Raw genomic sequence first — 21,968 nt, forward strand, 5'->3', positions numbered from 1 at the left:
CCTCTTCCTGACCTTTCCCAAACACCTGTGGCTCATAACACCTCTTCTCACCTTCCTCAAACACACGTGGCCTATAACACCTCTTCTCACCTTTCCCAAACACCTGTGTTCTAACACCTCTTCCTCACCTTTCCCCAAACACCCAGGTCTATAACACTTTCTCACCTTCAAACACACAATGTGGCCTATAACACCTTCCTCACCTTTCCCCAAACACCCGTGGCTCCTCAACACTCCTTCCTCACCTTCCCCCAAACACCCGTGGCTCATAACACCTCTTCCTCACCTTCCCCAAACACACACGTGGCTCATAACACCTCTTCCTCACCTTTCCAAACACCCTGTGGCTCATAACACTTCTTCCCCACCTCCAAAGCATTCTTGGGTTTCACAACACCTCTTCCTCACCTTCCCCTCAAACACCCATGGCTCATATCACTCCTCTTTCACCTTCCCCAAACACCTGTGGCTCATACCCTTCTCACCTTCACCCCTAAACACCTGTGGCCCAACACCTCTTTTCCTCACCTTCCTCAAACACCCGTGGCTTATAACACCTCTTCCTCACCTTCCCCCAAACACCCGTGGCTCATAACACCTCTTCCTCACCTTCCCCCAAACACCCGTGGCTCATAACACCTCTTCCTCACCTTCCTCCACCATCACTTCCTCCTCATACTACACACACAACTCCTCTTCCTCCTCCTCCTCCTCCTCCTCCTCCTGGAACATCTTATCCTCCACCAACACTTCCTTTCCTCCTCTTCCAACACCTCCTTCTCCTTCAACATCTTCTCCTCATCCTTCACCAACACCTCTTCCTGGTCCTCCTCTTCCAACATTTTCTCCTCCTCCAACACTTCCTTCTCCATCCAGACCTCCTCCTCCTCCACCCAGACTCCCTCCCCCTCCACCCAGACTCCCTCTTCCACTACCAACGCCACTTCATCCTCCACTTACATGTCCTACTCGCTCTCCTTCCAAGTTTGTTCATATGTTACTATTATAATGGTGTGTGATGATGAAAGCGTCTGCTGTCATGGTGGAGAGGTAACCAAATTTTTTTCTCTTACAGGTACGTTGCTGACGTGTACTTGTGCCCGTGGCGACAGGTAGGAGGAACATTGGTTCAACTCACGCACTTACAAGAAACATCTTTCTTTTGTCACGAATTCTTAGTAAATGCAGAAATACTTAACGTTATGAGATTATGTGCTACATAATGTAAATAATATCATTAAATTTATTTGAAATTTGATGTGTAAGTTACCCGACTTGTGATGATCTACCGCAGGGATGGCCAGACTTTGGTGTCACTGGATCTACTTTTTGCACGGTTATCCAAACGTGATCTACTCGCATAATTTGTCTTTACCTTCAGCATATAATGGATAATTTTTTAATCAAAGGATATATATATATATATATATATATATATATATATATATATATATATATATATATATATAGATAGAGAGAGAGAGAGAGAGAGAGAGAGAGAGAGAGAGAGTACACAGGGTCGTGTAATGCGTCGTCTAATATGGCAGCATTATGTTAGTATTAAGGTGCAAGCACCGCTTGCTTCCTCTCGCTTTCAGCTACCACCGCTGGCTAGCCCTCGTGGCGTACAGCCTCTTCACCATCAAGACTTCTGCTCTGCCTCCCCGTGGCAACACACAGTAACTGGGTGCCTCATGGGCCCAGGCTAGACAAACAGGGGATCTCGGAGTAGCAGTGAGCCCCAGAAGAATGGCGCATAGACCACTGGCTGTGGACACGTCCTAGCGCCTACGAACCACTGCCCCACTGCCCTGCGGATTAACCTTGGTAGGAATAAGGCTACGGGAGTAAATCCTGAACGAAAAATCTGCGGTGGAGCCCTGCATCAGGCAGACATGCTTACAGAGCTCCAACAAGACCCCAACGGTGGTATAGGCGAAAAAGGTGACCACCATCGGATCCCAACGACTACTGTACACCAGCGGCCGAAGGCAATGCATGATGGACAGGCTACTAAGGCGAAACCCAACAAACTGGGCTATCGGCAGTTCATTGCAACTCCCCCTCTCCCTAGTCGTTCCAACTCTTGCACCACTGGATCAGGAAAAGGGAGAGCCAAGATGTGTGGTTGCAGCTGGCTGGGTATAACATCGACATAGCAGCCATTATTGAGTCCCGGCTCCTAGACGAGGGTCGACTCACAGAACTGGGGATCTGGCTATACCTTCTTCTGGAAGGATAAGCCTACTGCAGAAAGAAACCGCATCTATGGAGTTGGCTTTGCCACCCGCCAATGCATCCTACACAGGCTAACTGAAATGCCTGTTAGGATCAACGAGTGCCTCATGACGTTTAGAGTCCCACTTAGTCACTCACGTCATGCCTTTTTCATCAGAGCATACGCCCCAACACTGGATGCCGAGGATGACATCAAGGAGGTCTTTTACGTCGACCTTGACAGAATGCTAATCTCCATCCCCAGAGGAGAAAAATTTATGTCCCTTGGTGACTTCAATACCAGAGTTGTCAAAGATGCTGACATTTGGCAGGAAATCATAGGGAGAAGTGGACTAGGCAAGTATAATCCTAACGGCCTACTCCTCCTCAGCAAGTGTGTTGCATACCACCTCACTATCACCAATACCTTGTTTAGACAAGCCGACAAGTTCAAGGGTTCGTGGCAACACCCACGATCCAAACACTGGCATCTCATTGACTACATCATTGTTGGCGAAAGAGATCGCCGAGATGTCCACATCACCCGAGCCATGCATGGCTTAGACCAATGCAACACTGATATGATCATCTGCTTGTCAGAGCCAAGCTCTCACTTCATGTTGCCCCAAAACGGCGAAGGCAACAAGTCTCCAGAAAAGGTTTTAACACTAATTGCCTGTAGGATCTAGCGGTAGCACATGCTTTCAGAGAGAAGCTCGAACATGGGCTGATAAACAACCCGACTACAAACAACCCAGATCCCAGTGCTGAATGGGGTATTCTCGACACTGTCATGACAAAAACCTGCAAAGAGACCCTCGGCCAGATCGAAACAATTCACTAGGACTGGTTTGTTGAAAATGACCCGGAAATCAATGTTGTCGTTGATGATAAACTTGCTGCTTTAACTGACTGGCAGAACAACCCTCAGTCTCGGGCCAAAGCTGATACCTTCTGCAAGAAGAAAGCGGCGGCCTAGCACAAATTTCACAAACTAAAGAACAACTGGTTTAAAAATAAAGCATGCGAAATGCTAAAACTTGCAGATCAACACCATCGACCTAACCGAGGCCCTCTACTCAGGCAAAAGGGAAGCCCTCTGGCGTACGTTCAGCCTTTTTAGCCGCCCACCAAAATTCATCGCCATTGTGATGCAACTCCATGATGGCATGAACGGCAGTGTCCTGCACAATGGCACCCAGTCTGAGTTCTCCCTCATCCAAACGGGGCTTCCTTCCTTACTTGTGCCAGTGCCAATTTAGCTGGTTGGGTGGACATCCAGTACTGGATGAAGGGTCTTTTGAACAGAAGACGATTCCAAGCAGGAACAGCGGCATCTGCAGATTCCATTACTGAACTTTAATATGCAAACGACCTCACCCCTGTCGCTCACACCGAACACGCCTTCAGGAAATCCTGAACACCTACACAGATGCGTATGCACACTTCGGCTTTGAGGTGAATGTACGTAAGACTCAGATTCTCTTTCAGCCAGCCTCTGGTTTAACCATACCTCCACCATCCATCCAGCTTAACGGTACTATCCTCTCTAATGTTATCCACTTTCTGTATCTCGGCTCCCACCTGTCCACTACCATGGACATCGATGAAGAGATTCAACAATGGATCAGATGTCCATCTCAAGCCTTTGGCAGACTCTGTACGCGTGTCTTCAGCTGTAAGGAGCTGAAATTATCTACAATGTTTCACGTATATCGAGCAGTGATCCTCCCCACCCTGCTATATGGCAGCGAGACAGAGGGCACCTCAAGGTACTTGAAAACTTTCACCAACGTAGTCTACGTTCCTTCCTCCGAGTTCGCTGGGAAGACAAGAGAACAAATGCCAGCATTCTGAGTGACAGCAAAGTAGTAGTAGCAGTAGTAGTAGTAGCCTCATTCTGAAGCCAGAACATTATGAACGGGCAATAGAGGTGTTCGGTGGAAGTGAGGTCAAAATAACAATAGACGGCCAAAGACACCTAGGCGCAGTAATTGGCACGACGGACTTCAAGACCGAGTACGTAACGGGAAAGGTGAATGAGTGGGTTAGGGAAATCCAAGCTCTGTCTGAGATTGCTAACACAAAGCCACGTGCAGCTTTTACGGCATTCACCCATGGAGTCAAGCATCACTGGAACTACCTGATGCGCACAATCCCTGATATCGGACCTCTCCTCCACCCTCTGGGAGAAGCAATCAGCTTCAATTTCTTTCCCAAATTAGTGAAACACCCTCAGTTAACTCCAGCAGAACGATCACTCCTTGCACTACCACCGAGACTGGGAGGAATGGGACTGACCAATCCAGAGGACATTGCTGCCACCGAACATCAAAACTCAGTTAAGCTCACGACAGCCCTCACGGACCACATAATAGCTCAAACGTAACAGGGGAGGTGGATACCAGTGAAGTAAACAAGATTCGAAGGTCCATTACGACAGAACGACAGCAAGGCCAAAGTGATAAGTTGCAGCAGAGAATTTGAAAAAAAAAGTAGCTATAGCGCAGGAGGTGGGCGCCTTGAACTGGTTAACTACGATACCAATAAGGGCAAATGGTTTCAGTCTCAATAAACAAGAATTTACAGATGCCAATGCTCTAAAGTATGGTAGGCCAGTAGAAGGTTTGCCCTCCCAATGCGTGTGTGGCTCTTTCCTATGACGTCGATCATGCCATGGTGTGCAAGAAAGGGGGCATCATATGCATGAGGCATGACGAAGTACGGGATCTCACAGCAAATATGTTGAAGGAAATCTGTTGTGATGTCAGGGTAGAACCGACCCTCCTTCCATTGGACGGTGAGATCTTCCAACATAGGACTTCAAACACATCCAACGAAGCCCGTGTTGACGTCAGTGCTCAAGGATTCTGGACGCGGGGACAGCGAGCCTTCTTCGGCATCAGAATTTTTGATCCCATGGCCGCATATCACCGTAACTTAGCTCTCGATGCTGCACACAGGAGGAACGAGAACGACAAGATAAGGGGATACGGGGAGAGAATTCAGAACGTTGATCAAGGCAGCTTCACTCCTCTATTGTTCACAACCACTGGTGGGATGGGACCAAGTACAAGATGCTTCTACGCCAGACTCGCGCTCAACTAACTCAACACAGCTAGGATAGCTACTTATGTATTTGGATATTTAATATTAAGGTAATAAAATGGAGGCGAAGGGGTGGCTATAGGGGGAGGATGGAGGACAATTAAAAAAAATAATAATAGTAGTAGTAGTGTGTGAGTGTGTGTGTGTGCGATAATAATAATAATAATAATAATAATAATAATAATAATAATAATAGAAATTAACGGTTTATTGACAAAACATGGCGGCCGGAAGGCTGAAATATACTGTAGTTACATAATTGGCAAATGGGTCACTTGATTGACAAATAATATACAAGTAACATAAGTGATACAAATATGATATATAATAACAAGGTGGGGAGAAGGTTATACAACAGGGCATTTCAACATAGTGATAGTACAAAAAGGTAAAATTGGCTGGGAGTGAATACACAAGTTGTTGATAATTTTGACAATGGTTGGGACTGGCTGTTGTTGTAGCGATCAGTTCGTGCTCGTATGGGCTGGATGCGGTTGTGGTGTTGAACAGCAATTCGCGGACGAGGTGTGTGTTTGTATGTGTGTGTGTGTGTGTGTGTGTGTATATGTGTGTGTGTGTGTGTATATATGTGTGTGTGTGTGTGTGTATATGTGCGTGCGTGCGTGCGTGTGTACGTGTGCTCACACGCGTGCCTGAAATTTTCATTGCATAATCATACATCTAAGAACGGTATAAAGAAGAACTTACTTTACTGATGTGATAATTTTCACTGCATGGTTAAATTTTATGTTAACGGTGTAATTTTATGTGACATTATTAATTAAATATTCCACAAATTATTAAAATGTGTCCTTCCTTGCTAAATAACTGCTAGATACAAAGACAAAACATGTGATGAAATGCTACCAATAATGGAGATAAATTTTTTTTTTTTTTTTGTGTGTGTAATAACGGACAGGTACCTGTAGGAATGTAGGATCCCTGTTGATGGGCTACGCCACTACTACCATCCCGCGATCTGCTAGAAATCGCATTGCGATCTACTGGTAGATCGCGATCGACGTTTAAGGCACGCATGATCTATCTTATAAATGATGGATATATCCATTAGCTCTCTTGAACCTGGCTGTCGCAAACTTTGTTTATGATGCTGGTTAGTGGCACTCGAGCAGACTTGCATTGACGGTGCTGACACATGTCTTTAAATAAGATTTTGTACAGTAGTTAACAAATGGGCGATCTGTGATGGTCCATGGCGCAAGATGAGAAGCTCCAAGACGCTCCCTTAGTGGAGGATATTATTAATGTGCTGGATGTTGGTGGAGGAGCTTTCTGCTGACGGTGCTAAAACTTAGTTGATGTACATAGTTGCCATCAGTGTGTTCCTAGGCTAAGTGACGTTGATGAGCTTACTGTGCGTCTGGACAAAGAAGAAAGACATTATTTTTAATCGTATTTATGATTCAAAGATAATCACACCTTCAACCACCATCACGCCACCCCAGCACTCCTCTCCTCCCCACCTCTATTTCTTATTTTGGTATATCATGAGGTTGGTGAGGTTAACCTCGTCGGAGAGGGACAGAGGAGTCACCCTGATGGCAAAGCGTGGATGGGAGGATACACTCCTGAAGGGGTGGAAGCTGGCGTACTTCACGTCTCCTTCCCTGACGGTGTAGATGTCCGCAGGGTCCTTCCCAATACTGAGGAGGTAAAGGAGGGGTCTTAGATAAATTGGTTTAGTTAGGTTAGAGGATTTAGATAAAGAGAATAGGTATATCATACACACACAGCCGTCCCTAGGTGGGCGCGGGGCCCTTTATATATATATATATATATATATATATATATATATATATATATATATATATATATATATATATATATATATATATATATATATATATAACACACGAAAAGGGAATTTTTAGCTTTCGTTTATAAAGACGAAAGCTAAGGTGCTCTCCCTTTTTCCCGTGTGATTTTATCAAGATTTATCTTATCCACGTTTTCAGGAATGATATATATATATATATATATATATATATATATATATATATATATATATATATATATATATATATATATATATATATATATATATATATATATATATATATATATATATATGGCAAAAGGTAAGCTTAAATAAATACATACATAATAGCATGCAGTCGTGAAATTAAAAATATATTGGTTTATTTTAATAGTTACAAAATTAAAGTAAGGGATATAGGTAGTAATTTTACAGTATTGCAACACAAAATATGGAGGAAAATCTGCGACCGTATGTGATAGCTGTTCCAGAAGTTATGAAAACACTTAAAATGAGACTCAGAAATAACCAATAAAAATCTAAAAGTTAAGAACTGGTGATATTATTGCATCCATATAAACGGAAAATAAAACATTATGTTATATATTTTTGTAACACAAACACGACAACTGCCATAAGACAGTCTGGATGCAATGAAAGATTTCATGGAAACCTAATTAGTAACTAAAAAACTAATTTAATCTGCTATAACTTCTCATAAAGCATATGTAAAGTAGCAGAAGCAGCCAACTTTCGAAAATTAACCTTCCTTGCTTTCTTTCCAGTAAACTCTTCTCTCAGTTCATGACAGAACAAACTTGCTGCTAGTTCCTTTTCGATGGAGACCATAGGTAGTCTACTCAACCTCTCTTGAGATATAGTTCTCCTTAGATAGTTTTATATCGATTTGAGTTTAGAAAAACTTCGCTCCCCTGATGCCACCGCGACTGACTGTCAACAACATCCAAAACGTTATTTCTGCGTTAGGGAAGGAGCCATTGAGAGAGTTCAGAACCTGAAAGACTTAATAAGTGCATTTTTTGTTTCTTTGGTAATGAGTTCTCGAAGCTCTGAAGACAACTCGGCTTCGTCAATATCGTGAGAATTTCCAACACTCAATCACTTGTCCGAAACAGAGTTGTGCTCAGCTGAAGGTACTGCACAGCTGCTATAATACGTGTTACAGCCAATCACCAACGTTCTTTTTCTTATTCAAGTCTTGTAACATACGTGTGTCTATGGTATTCATTGAACACAACCTTCTTTTCACTTCCACTCATTTGGTTAAATTGAACAAATGTTCATTTGGTGACTCATGAGATTTTAGTCTTTCACTAAAATGCTTCCAATCAGCATAGCCTTCATTTACTAGTTTATGTGTTGCATTTGAACTGTATAGTTTACTAACCAGGAGAGCGGAAGGCTCCTGGAAAGGCGAGGCCCGGGGCCACCCCACCCTTGAGACGGCTCTGCACACACACACACTCACACTCGAGGCACCAATGTCACCCTTTTACATTAACGTTCACCACCGAGTGTGAACAAATTCATTGGGAGCTCACCAGAAGGGGGAGTTGGGACAGCCGACGACGTACAGTTGGTTGCCGTAGAAGGAAGCTGTATACATCAGGAGGAAGTTCTCGTGGAACACGTGGTCGTCCAGCCCCAGACACTGACGGAGAGAGAGAGAGAGATATCACTTATGATTTTGACATGGAATCTTTGCTCAGACGGGTTTTAGTGAAAAGGGGGCTGTCACAGGTGTTAGAAGATTACATATTGTATTTCCTCAGCGTGTCTTATATATATAATATTAGCGCTAACTGTTATTTCACTAGGTAGATGAAAACTGTAGGTATATTAGGTAGCTTCAAAGTAATGTTGATATTGATCTTTTATGGTCATATGAAGACGGGGTATAAGATCCCAGGTCAAATCTTCAAGTCTTTGAAACAATGTGCGGTGTTGTTTTTCTTGTTGAATGAAACCAAGTTACTCTTCCTATGTTATTTTTAAATCACCTTCTGAAACATAAAAGAGAACTACGAAATTCATGTTACGGTACAGGAGAATGAATGTATGTGAGCAGCCTCCGTATACCCTTAGTGGGTCGGTGGAGAAAGAAGTTAGAATCAATAACTGGGCATCCACTCTAAAAAATGAACTTTTTGCCAAACTTACAACCCTGAAGCTTGTTGAACTAACTACCACAGACAATCAGAATCACTGACTCCTTATCCTCACCACTTACTCAACTTCCTCAACTTAAATCTCCATGTGCTTATCTCTGAAGCCACACACGTGGATCCCCTCTCACATACTGTAGCACTCAGTGAACATAATAGAGTTGATGCCTTGTCTAAACTCGCGTCTAACAAAAACACTGTTGAATACAATCTACCTGAAGGACTATCAAACAGATCCCTAAAACTGTAATCAAGAACGAACTTGCAGACGAATATAAAACAAGCAAACATGCGCAAACAGGCACGAGTCAATCCATTGTTTTACCTTCTTTATGTTTATCAAGTAAGACATACTGTACAGTATATGAACTAAGTAACAATATTACTAGATTTCAAAATGTTGTAGCCACTTGATTAAGGTTAGAATCTAAGTAAATCTTACAGTTTGCGCCTCAATCAGTTGCAACCAACACGAAACTTAAAATGTTTGGCCATACATAAGGCCACACTCGAGCACTACGTCTCAGACTGTGAGAAAAGATAACCCTTTAGAGACAGGTCCAAGTATACTGTGTGTGCAGTGGCACGACACATTATCTCAGATGGCAAGATAACTGAGATATTAAGACTATGTTCATTTTGCACCTAGCAGCTAAGTCAATTCTTATGTATCGAACTAAACAAAGTCTTCTGCAACATTCAATGCCACAGTGTCGTGACAACTGGGGTCTGATAAACACCCTTTGTGGTCTCTATTCTGTAAACTCTTTTGCTATAACGCTGAGAGGATGAATATGGGATGCACAATAAACTAGCTGCTGTCTGTAGCAAATTTCAATATTCATATAATAGAGCTGTATGACTCCAGCACTTTTATTAGCACAACTCCGACTAAATCCAGAGGTATGACAACAGTACAAGTTTCTTTGCATAGTGTGCTCGCATCAGTTCCACTCTTGTCTGAGTTTTCGTATACCAGTTTAAAGCTTCACCATACAGAACACATTTTTGAAGATGTAGGTTCCATTCCTGATATACAAAATGAAAAGAAATAAGATTGAGAGTAAGGAAAAGCTGATGGAGTGACTCACCCTGGCGACGACGTAATAAGCCCACGAGGAGTTGGTTGACTCGTCAGGTTGGTTCACGTACACCACGTAGCTCTGGTTCACCTGGAGAGGGATGATATACTGTACTTAGTGGCCTTTTTGAAAGCTGAGTTAGTAAAGATTAAGGAAGAAAACTTGAAGGCAAATGAGTGATTGTGAGGATGAAGGAGGAAGACATGAGACAGGGAGAATCCATGTCTGACGAAAGCACAGGCGAATGGAGGGTTATGAGGAGAGGAATGACCAAACTGGTGGTAGACGAATTGGATGGTAACATAGTCAAGGACAAGGTTAACAAGGAAGGTCCAACAACCTTAATTGTTGGTGATTCCCAGGTATGGTACCTAGATAAAGCTTTCTGTGCCAAAAATAAAAATAGGATGAGGGTGTGTTTGCCAGGAACTGGGGTGGGGGATATAGTTGACAGGATGGACGATATCATCTCTGGTAATGGGAACAAACCCATTATCTGCCTCAGTACAGGAGACAATGATATTAGCTGATGTAGGAATGAGGAGCTCCTTGATAAGTTCAAGGCAGCTATCGAATATATTAGGGTGAAGGGAGGGATCCCTATTATATGTGGTGTCTTGTCAAGAAGGATAGTTGACAATGAATGGTTGTCAAGGGCCAATTGGTGTCAACGACCATCTAGACAGATATTTGAGGTGAATACCAGCCCCATTCATTGACAACTGGGACAACTTTTACGGCAGAAGGGAGCCTTATGCTAGGGGTGGGGTACATTTATGTAGGGCTGGGGTGGCAACCCTGGCTAACTCTCGAGAGAGTTACTTAAAAGGATGTCCAAGTCTTTAAATTGCTAGGCGCCGGTAAACAAAGTGAAAGGTTACAGATAAACACTAAGGAATGATGACAAAGCTAAATTAGGCTGGGAGTTAAAACCTAGACGTGACAAAGAGAGGACTCAAATCACGACTTATTTAAATGTCTACTACACAAACAGTAGAAGTATGCGAAATAAATAGGATGATATCAGGGTGTTGGTGTGTACCGAAAAAAATGATATAATAGCATTCACCGAAACATGAATAAACTTAGACTAATGTAAATTACCCATCGAATACCAAATTAAAGGTTACAAATTATTCCATACCAAAAGGCAGATTAGGAAGCAAGGCAGGGTAGCAACCTGTGTCAGGTATAATCTGAAGTGTGAAATCAATTAGCCAATAAAAACTGAACTGAATACAGAAACAATTTGGATAGAATTAACCGATGGTAGGGAAAAATTATTCATAAGAGTAATATATAGACCTTCTAAACTCGATTAGGTTAATGAGCAACTTGTTTGGGATGAAATGCACAGGGCATCCAGACATAGCGAAGTCTGCATAGTAGGCGACTTTAACTTTGGTCAAATAGTTTGGACCGACCTTACGGGTAACTCAGAATCAGAGGATTTTCTTGAGACAGTTCATGACTGTTTCCTAAGTCAACATATAGCCGAAACCCATCTGGGGTAATAATATACTAGATTTAGTTCTGTCAAACAGAGAAAACCTCATTAGTAATGTCGAGGTAGGGAACGAACTAGCTCACAACATTCATGAAGAAGTGAGATTCAAAGTAGAACTTAATGTCAGTCACAAGGAAAATTCCATTAAAGTCCAAGATTTCTGAAGGGCAAACTTTAATAGGTTGAAAAGGCAGTTGAGAAAAGGGGTATTACATTTGGCAGTAAATTACATGACCTCACACAATGTATCCATAGAGAGTGACTTTACTTTACCTGGTGACCTGACAATGATAACCTCACAAAATATGGCTGTTGACGGTGACCTGACAACGAGATCTGAGGTTGACGAGTTCCATAGCAATTTAAATAATGAGTTACTTAATGCTGAATTTACCGGGGAACGTTACCTCTAGACCACCAGGACACTAAAAGCAGTCCTAGACTTTGTTATATTTCACACAAAGCCTGTTCATCGAGCTTATGGCGCCGTGAACCTCCAAATTGGGGACTACCCGTGCCTCATAGGTGGTCAGAGTAACGTTTTACCAAATCTGGCTTCGAGACACGAGGTTCCATATATATTTCATTAGCCCGTAAAGCGCGCGGACTTCTACATATAATCAACAACCTCACCCCGCCAGGACTCGAACCCACGATTTTATGTGTGTGACCGGGGAACGTTACCTCTAGACAGGCTTTGTGTGAAATATAACAAAGTCTATAAGACAGGGGGTAATACAGGGGTATGGGTAGGACCTGTCACTGACCTGATGCTGAGGTATGGCCAGGACCTGATACTTACCTGGTGCTGGGGTATGGGCAGGACTTGACATTGACCTGATGCTGGGGTATGGGTTGGACCTGACACTGACCTGGTGCTGGGGTTGTGGCCAGTACCTGACACTAACTTGGTGCTGGGGTGTGGGCAGGACCTGACACTGACCTGGTGCTGGGGTATGGCCAAGACCTGTGACCTGGTGCTGGGGTATGGCCAAGACCTGTGACCTGGTGCTGGGGTATGGGCAGGACCTGATACTGACCTGATACTGGGGTATGGCCAAGACCTGACACTGACCTGGTGCTGGGGTATGGGCAGAACTTTGCACGGGTGTTCGGTGAATCTCACGACGAGGGCCGCCCGAATATCGTTTTGGTGGTATTTGAAGTAAGTGTCCAACTCCGCCCTGTGATCCAGAGGTAAGAATCAATCCCATGATCCCTACATTTTGTGTTTACTATATCATGCGATGATATCCTACTTCTGAATTTGAGATAAAGTTTTCTAACTGTTACGGCATCAGATGTATTATATCCTGAATAATAATAATATTAGCAATAATAATAATAATAATAATAATAATAATAATAATAATAATAATAATAATATTAATAATAATGATAAAGTTTTCAGGCAAAATATAAGATCTATTACTGTACTGTACTGCACTGTACTGTACTGTACTGTACTGTACTGTACTGTACTGTACTGTACAGTTTTTGTTTTATCCGAATAAAACTGCTTTAAAGCCAATTTTCTGTATATTCTCGATAGAGCTAAAAGAATGCCACCAGGTCGATTTGTTATGAATTTTAAAAAATTATGAAATGAGGGAATGTTTTATACACAAAATAAATTTTATGGGTTTGAATCTGTGGAGGAACTTCAAGGATGATTCTGTATTTGTATGAAAGGAGTGGACGTCTTATGAGTACAAGAATTTTTAAAGTTCCTCCTTCTGTCAATACACGCAAGAAGATCGGTTCCTGATGACAATATTATCTCAACAATATGTCTTGTGTCCGGTCTTACAACTGTCAGTGTAGTGGTGTCCTAGTTGACCACCTCGCACCGTGCTGCCCTTCATTAACTTGAGTGTTTTCATTATCGCTCCTGTCAGAACTGTAGCAGCAGGCGAGACATACGTATGACTTCCAGATTATGGGGCCTTCAACATCCTTAGGTAAATCAGGTCAGTTTGTCAACAAATCTCACACAAAACATTCCTGTGACTACAATTGTTTTTAATAGAATTGAGTTTGATAGACAGACATATTTACCCCTGAACATCCATAGTGACGTTGAGAATCGTGTTGAGTGGTCGCTGGTTGAAATATACTGCTTGTTCTAAGCCGGTGACGTGAGCACCCCCGCCGCCACGATGTTTGGTGCGGGGGATCTCCGGCACCAGGATGTCTCGCTCACCCATCATAGCCTGCCTGAGCCACAAGTCCCAGTCTATGTCCTGTGAAACCTACAGTGAGAGTTGTGAACAACCTGGTCGCTGTGCAATGGAGACGAAGTAAAGTGAGAAGTCGTTGAAAAAATTATAGTCTTATATGATTATCTTAAGTTACTCGCGGAAACTAGGTTATGGTTCTAACCAAATTTATAGGAATCCAGTTTTTGGTCATTTCCTTGGCCACTTTCCTCCTGACCATCCAGCCGCAGGCGGGAACCCCACGCACCCTGTACAGGCGGGAAGGAGAGAGAGCTGTGTGGGCGAAGGCGTTCTTGTTGTAGGCGTTGACACACAACAGTTTGGGGTCCGACGTGAGCAGCGCCGCTGTTTGATGGAAGAACCTGCAGAGTAACTGATGGTTAAAGCCTGGATTAGCTGTCACACTTAACGCCTGTGTCTAATACTTATTCCATAATTGAAGTGTCACTACAGGCACAAGACAAGCTAACGTTCAGTTTTCGTAGCTACCATAAGCTTGTCTTTGTAGGGCGGAAGATTACACCAGTTGCTGGTGAATGTATTTGTTGGAGTTGTACCTGTGGTAAAGGCTTAAGATTCTGATTGTTTTATGTGGCTGGTTAAGATCATTGGAAATGTATTTCATGCTGGATAGGAATTCCACAACATATTTTATAATGAAAGCAGAGAGATGGTGGAGGTAAGTTTACATTGTGTTACTCCTCAGTGCAAAGGCCGGAGGAACATTATGGTCTTGTGTATCGTTTTTTTTCTGCTTGAATTTCTCTCAAGCGAGGTTTATTAATTTAGGATGCAGCGTATTTTCTGAATATTTTCTTTTCGAGATGAATTCACTGGATCCTCCTAACTTACACAAGAATATCCTTAGGGAGCCATTTATTTCCTGAATCCCTATGACCCATAGATAGACCTTTCAAATTATAACGAGTGACTTTACGATTTCTTGTACCTTTATTTTTGGTACACTATTTTTCCCAGAGATGTTAAATAACGGTTTTAAACCATATTATCAATATCCCAATAACCTGCAGATGTTCCATTTGAATGTGAATCAATAGAGAGGTCCATTAATTTGCATAATTTGTATACATTTTAACCACAGTTATGGGCCTAAATCTCGACTCGTTGCCTGCTTGATTCCTTATATTTTCTGAATGGATATATTAGATTGTGTAGAATATTGAAAACTCAGTAAGAGGATATATACTAACGGGATGAAGTCTGGAGCCAGGTCAAGGTCGTCCTCCAGGATGATAACCTTGTCTACCTCGATGTGTTTCTCGAACGTCTCCTCCAAGACGAACCTCATGTGAGAGTTGATGCGACGTGTCGAGCCTACGGAGAAGTTATTTTCAAGTCCAGGACTAAAGCACGCACACGTAAAATGTTAGCCGTTAATTGGTTGATCATTTTTATTTTAGTAAAAACTACTGAAAGTGTCCAGCAAACTAGATGTGGACGGTATAGGAGGCGCCATGCTCGCAGGTATAAGGCAATAGCTAACTTCCGTGACACAGTACTGTACAACAAGTGATAATAAGGAGAAGCAGTGATGTATTTGGCTGTGTGGTGTCGAGGGAAAATAGTACCATTTGGTAGTGAAGGATAAGAAATATTTTGGAATACTGACCGCGGGGAACTGGGTTGTCATGTTCAACCACGGACACATTGAGGAGGGAGCCCAGTGCTCGCGCCTCGGGGTTGTAGCCGTCGACGTACATGGTGATCGGGGTGTTGGTGCCGCCGGGGCTGGCCCACACCTGCCCCACCTGACGCAGGACGTGGGGCAGCCGGCGAGCTGTTACTATGGCAACAGGAATCACCTCCTTCATCGAGTACTCCACCTGACCCCATACATCGTAAATGTATTAAGATGCATAAGGGAGAAATCTCTTCCCAGTGACATTGTACAACTCTAGTAAAGACCACTAAGATATTTTATCCTTCTACTTCATGATGCTAAAGACTTATTTTTGAAGTCTATGTTTTTGTTTAGTTTCTCACCTGCACAGGACCTTTTCTACAACTGAGTTTAATCACATCAGCTTATTACAATTTAAAAAAAACTATTTAAGAAAAAAATGTAAAACCATAGCTATGAAATATTGGTATAGCTCAAAATGACTGGCATTTTCAAACTTTTTCCCATTATATCTGACATCAGCCAGAAATGTCTCTTACTGGATTGTGTGGGAGAGGTGACCAGGGCGGGTCATCACAGCTGCAGAAGTCGCTGTAGCCTTCGTAAGTCTCGCAGAAGGTGGCTCGTTCCTGCATCCCTCCTACAGCATACCATCCACACCAGCGCTCTAGAGGAAGTAACTTTCTTATTCTTGAAACACTAGACAAGCATAGCCCATCCACCACATCTATGCCACCCACACTACCTCCGAGCCACCCCATAGCCACCTCACATTAACACAAGTCTGAGCAACATCTTCATTACTCACCTTGCATGCGAGGTACAGCAGTCCGGACAGTTAGGGGCGATACGTCGAACCTGGTCAAGTTGTGTTGTGGGAGTGAGGTGGTGAGGGCCTCCAACACCACCCCGCTTCCTTTGTACACCACCAAGCACCAAGCCTCCTTGTAGGCCAGTGTCTCTACGTAGTAGGCGCCCAGTTCCTCCAGGGCCGCTATCGTCGTCTTCTCCAGGAACATCGAGAAGTCTGGCTGCATCAGGAAAATCCAGTTAAGGTTTGACGATTGTCTATTAATTCCGCTCCAGCAGATAAAAGCACTTCATTAAGAGCTGTAACACTACGTCTGGGTACTACACTTACAGGTCTCGATTAAATCATCTTTTAGGTTAATAGTGTTATAATCATTGGAACTTAATGGTCTGTACACTTACACCTCGAGGATTCTTTTACTTTTATACTGTGTTTGAGTATGAGCTTAACCGATATTAATAAACCCATACCACAGGACCTAAACATTTGGTACTAATAAGAAAGTTTCAGCTTGTTGATCGTAAGGAAGAGATAAAGGTGGTGTATGATAAACGCGTTTACCACGTACTGCTCCCAAGATGACTAAGAGGCGGCCATCCTGAATTTTCCTCAGAGCTTGTAAGAAGATTGTATCAATGGTGGTCTGCCATGTCTTATAAGAGTCAGCCATCATGACCTGACCAGTGCCCTGATGAAGGGAGATCAGATGGAGTCCTGCGTGTAGCCGCACAGGTCCTGAACCCCAAGATACTGTGTTGTTGAGGACGCTGTACGTCTGCCAATGAAAACTTAGAGGATTTTAGAGATGTTGGTTAGCATAACTAGATTCATCATAATTAATTATAAAATAGAAAACAAGCATAAAACATTATGTTAGGGAAAACTGAAGCATCCGCTTTAAAAAATAAATAAAAAAATAATATATATATATATATATATATATATATATATATATATATATATATATATATATATATATATATATATATATATATATATATATATATATATATATATATATATATATATATATATACACAGTATTATTATTATTATTATTATTTATTTATTTTTATTAATCTATTTTATTTTCTTTATTTATTTATATTTTTTATTTTAATTTACGGTGATAAGCCCACCCGCACAGGTCACTGACCCACATGCAGGGCCGAAAATATACAACTACTACTAATAATAATAATTACTATAATAACAATACTAATAACAACAATAATAATAATTAATAAAAATTATTAAAAATTATATTAAAAATAAAATAATAATAATAATAATAATAATAATGATGTTATTTGTAGTTGCACACGGCGTGACTAGGTTGATAGAGTTAATCAAAGCCGTCCAGTATCACACGACAATGTTTATTCGGTCATACCTGGAAATATATGTCCCACTATCAGTTGTAAATCAACACTCATCTCTCTCTCTCTCTCTCTCTCTCTCTCTCTCTCTCTCTCTCTCTCTCTCTCTCTCTCTCTCTCTCTCGTTACCACATAACATGTTTCATGGAATGCGGTAAGAATATTCATAAATAAATACAAAAATGAAAAAAAAAATAAGAGTGGGAAACAATATAGAGTATGTATGTTGTTAGTAAGAGAAACAATTGAGACCCTGCAATTGTGTGCAAATGAGGCAGAAAGTCAGATAAGCAACCTGGGACTTGGTCACAATTTTTGTGGTGCCATATGGCAGCAGGGTCTACCATTAGACAACACATTATGTTTCCAATATCTTCCCAGGCGGTAGTACCTCCCTGTTTGATAGCTGCCTTCTACTTACTACCTACCACCGTACATGTAAGATGAGGTATGATAATATCAAAGTCTTATTAAACCTTCAGTTGTTGGCGTTACTGTCGCCTTTCATAGCCAACATAAACTGTAGGACTTAAAAGAGTTAAATCTTTTTTTATGTCAAACCTTATTTTTGGAAACAGAGACCCTGGTGGAAATTGATCTTTTCCTTTGCTGCCATCTAGTTGTTCTAGCTTATTGGTTTAAAAGAATAATGATTCTGTAACTTACAAAAAAGAGCTTTTAGTCTCACCTGACGACCGTCCACCATCAGAGTCACTCCTGTCATGTTGACGGTAATATCCAGAACTATGTGATGACTTGCATTTACTGCTGGAAGGGGAATTTTTTTGGCCTCAGAATCTTTGCGGAAGACATATTCAATATTCTTTCGACCCTTGTCAGGAGAGGCTTCAGTTGTCTCGTGTTCTATGTTAGGCGCTTTGCTGGAAGTTGAAGCTTGATTGACGTCTTGATGTTCAAGAGAGGATCCCTCTGTTGTACCTGGGTCTTGGTGGAAGGACTGTTCGGATGTATTGTGATCCTCAGCAAGAAAAGCTTCATTGGTCTTTCGTTCCTGGAGAAGAGAAAATCTTATTCCCTCTTGTCCACCAGGAGTAACTTCATGAGGTGCTTGGCGTAAGATGTTATGAGAGCCTGGAGTTTCAATCGGATCACTTATGTTTGTTCTTTCCTTAAGTTCCAAGAACTTTCGAAACGCAACAGAACTTGGGATTCTGAAATTATATAAAATACCATTTATTTTTTGTCCCGCGTTCTGAGTCGACACTTCGTTTAAACTAGAGGTAAGGTTGTCAGATGCATTCTCATTGTTCACCTCGGCACCAAAGCGTAGGTCGCCAGTGTTACTCATTATTCTTTTATTGTCATGAGCATTTGTCACCGGTGTTATATTTCCTTGGGCAATTTTAGCCGCTACGCTATTGCTTGACGGCATCTTTTCGTCATATCCTGCTGATAGCTCCTTGTTGACGCTACTTGGCCTTATCACTGCTATACCTTCACCACTAATGATCTTGGGAAGTAAACTTGTGCTGTCTGTCATAGTTACCTTTATTGATTCTGCTACAACGTCTCCAGAGGGATATACGGTCAGGAGGATCACAAAATTCACAAGGTTGATGAGGTTGATGGCCATCACACGCTGTATTGTTGTACGGGGCATTATGATGGGGTGAGGTGTGGTGGTTATCTTTAAAGTTTATTACGACAGCTTAATGACAATGTTGAGGGTGTAACGCAGCTCTACAATGTGAGAAAAGGCCTAGTTACTGAGGTATTATGCAGTATTATGTTATAGACTACAGTGATCATGTCTCCCCGTAATATACAGTATATGTGTAAGTTTTACTCCCAAAAGGCACTTTCTTAAATAAGTGTGGAGTTTCACTTGGCTGTTACTACTTTCATGTATAAATTATTTCGAGTTGTCATTAAGTTTCACAAATACACTGACAACGTCACTTGTAAGTTCTACTGAAGAAGTTCGTGTATATTATGAAGACGCTGAGTATATCACAGTATAACGAGCTTCTGATTTGTTTTGTTTTCTGTGTAGGCGAAATGATGGTGATGTGGCCAGAGTGCCCTCAACACTTGGCCATGTGTGTGTACAACGATTTATAGCCACAGTTATCTGCCATTTAATTTTTGTTTCGTACTCTACCCGCGTATTATTTTGTCTTTTTCATATTTGTTTTCATTATGCATTGACGTGTCACAGTGTATCCTCTGGGCTTAAGTTGTCGTGTGCTTTTACATCAGTATCTCAGCAGACAGTTTACCTTTCAGCTGTAAAATTAATACTAAACACAAACATTAACACGTTCCTTACATATTTCAATCAACTATTGTAACAGCGCACAACTGTTTCACACACACGCCCTGCCTTTCTGATCCACACAGCAAACAACTCTGTTCAATGGCCACCCGCCCAACACTAATATTTTTTGCTTAATTTCCATCGTCTCTGTTGCAGGTTCTGGCAACTGTTCACCACCTCCAGCTATTGTTTCTGCTTGGGGGAGTTATTAGTAATATCTGTTTGTGTTTTGTATGTTTTATGTGTTGGTTAAATTGTGCTTGATGAAGTTGGTTGATGATCTCTGTGTGTACTGCTTGTGTGTGCGTTTTTTATCCTGTTAGGAAAGCTTGGAGGTAATGTTAACACTGTGTAGAGTCCAGGTGTTACCATTTAATCTCTGTCTCTTTCCCCTTTTCATTTCCCTTGTCTTTCTCTCTCTTAAACGTGATGACTCTCTCAAACTTTCTCAAACTGTGTGTGTGTGTGTGTGTGTGTGTGTGTGTGTGTGTGTGTGTGTGTGTGTGTTCGACAGTACTAATATTGGCCTTCAGCCCGGATGCTGATGCACGCACGTCCTCCCCGTGTTGTCCGTCCTGTAATAATAATAATAATAATAATAATAATAGACAACTAATAATAATAATAATAATAACAATAATAAACGGTTTATTTTGAAAAAGTTCTGAAAGTTTTGCAGCCCGAAGGCTGAAAATATACATTGACATAAAATGACATATTACAACATTGACATTGGTGGTTTAACAAAAGCTTTCTATTAGAGAAAGGTAAAGGTAAACAACAGGAATATATAAATTAATGTTTACAGGAGGTCATTAGGGTCAGCGCTGAGGCGTTGAATAGCAGACACGTAATGTAGTAAACTCATCACAGATGAGTGTTGCAGGGCGTACTACATGGATTAGTAGTCTTCACAAGTGGTGTGTTATGGGGCTTCACGTGGTAGTAATTTCACAGATGGTGTTATGAGGGCCTGATGATGGTGAAATTTCACAGATGAGTGTGTATGAGGCCCGATGTGGTGTAATAATTCCCTCACAGATAGTGTTATGAAGGGCCTGATGATGTAGTAATATCACAGATGGTGGCAAGGGCCTGATGTGGCACTTCACAGGTGGTGGGGTACATGACATGGTGTTGTAATTTCACAGATGGTGTTATGAGGGGCATCACGTGGTGTAGTAACTCCCCACAGATGGTGTTGAGGGCTTGATGTATGCAACAATTCCTCACAGAGGTATATAGAGGGCATCACAGTGTAGTACCCCCACAGATGGTGTTATGAGGGCACCACGTGGTGTAGTAATTCCTCACAGATGGTGTTATGAGGAACCACATGATGCTGTAGCAACTTACTACCACGTGGTGTCGTAGCATCATGGGGACACCACGTCTAGAGGCATAGGGACCCTCACCACTCAAGGAGGAGGTGTGGTCCCAGGCCTCCCTATCGTGAACGGATTATCACATAGCTGTGTTTGGAGTCTCAGGGCACAATGCTGGTACCTGGGACCTTACTGTGTGAAGGTTATTTAAGATTCAGCTGTTACTGCCGAGTTGTTTTTCACTGCCTTACACTGTTCACCATTATTCAACACTCGGTTCCCATTCCTTTCCTAATGAAATAGCAACTTCTGGCGAGAACTTGTTGATATTCCGTGGGAGGAGGGTTCAGAGGAGGGAGTTGGTATGGGACCAAAGATTATGAAGTTAGATCTGGCTGGACGAGCAATTAGGTACGTCTTGACTGGTGGTCAAGATG

Source organism: Homarus americanus, unplaced genomic scaffold (assembly GCF_018991925.1).
Source record: "Homarus americanus isolate GMGI-L3 unplaced genomic scaffold, GMGI_Hamer_2.0 scaffold51859, whole genome shotgun sequence".
NCBI classification, from domain to species: Eukaryota; Metazoa; Arthropoda; class Malacostraca; order Decapoda; family Nephropidae; genus Homarus; species Homarus americanus.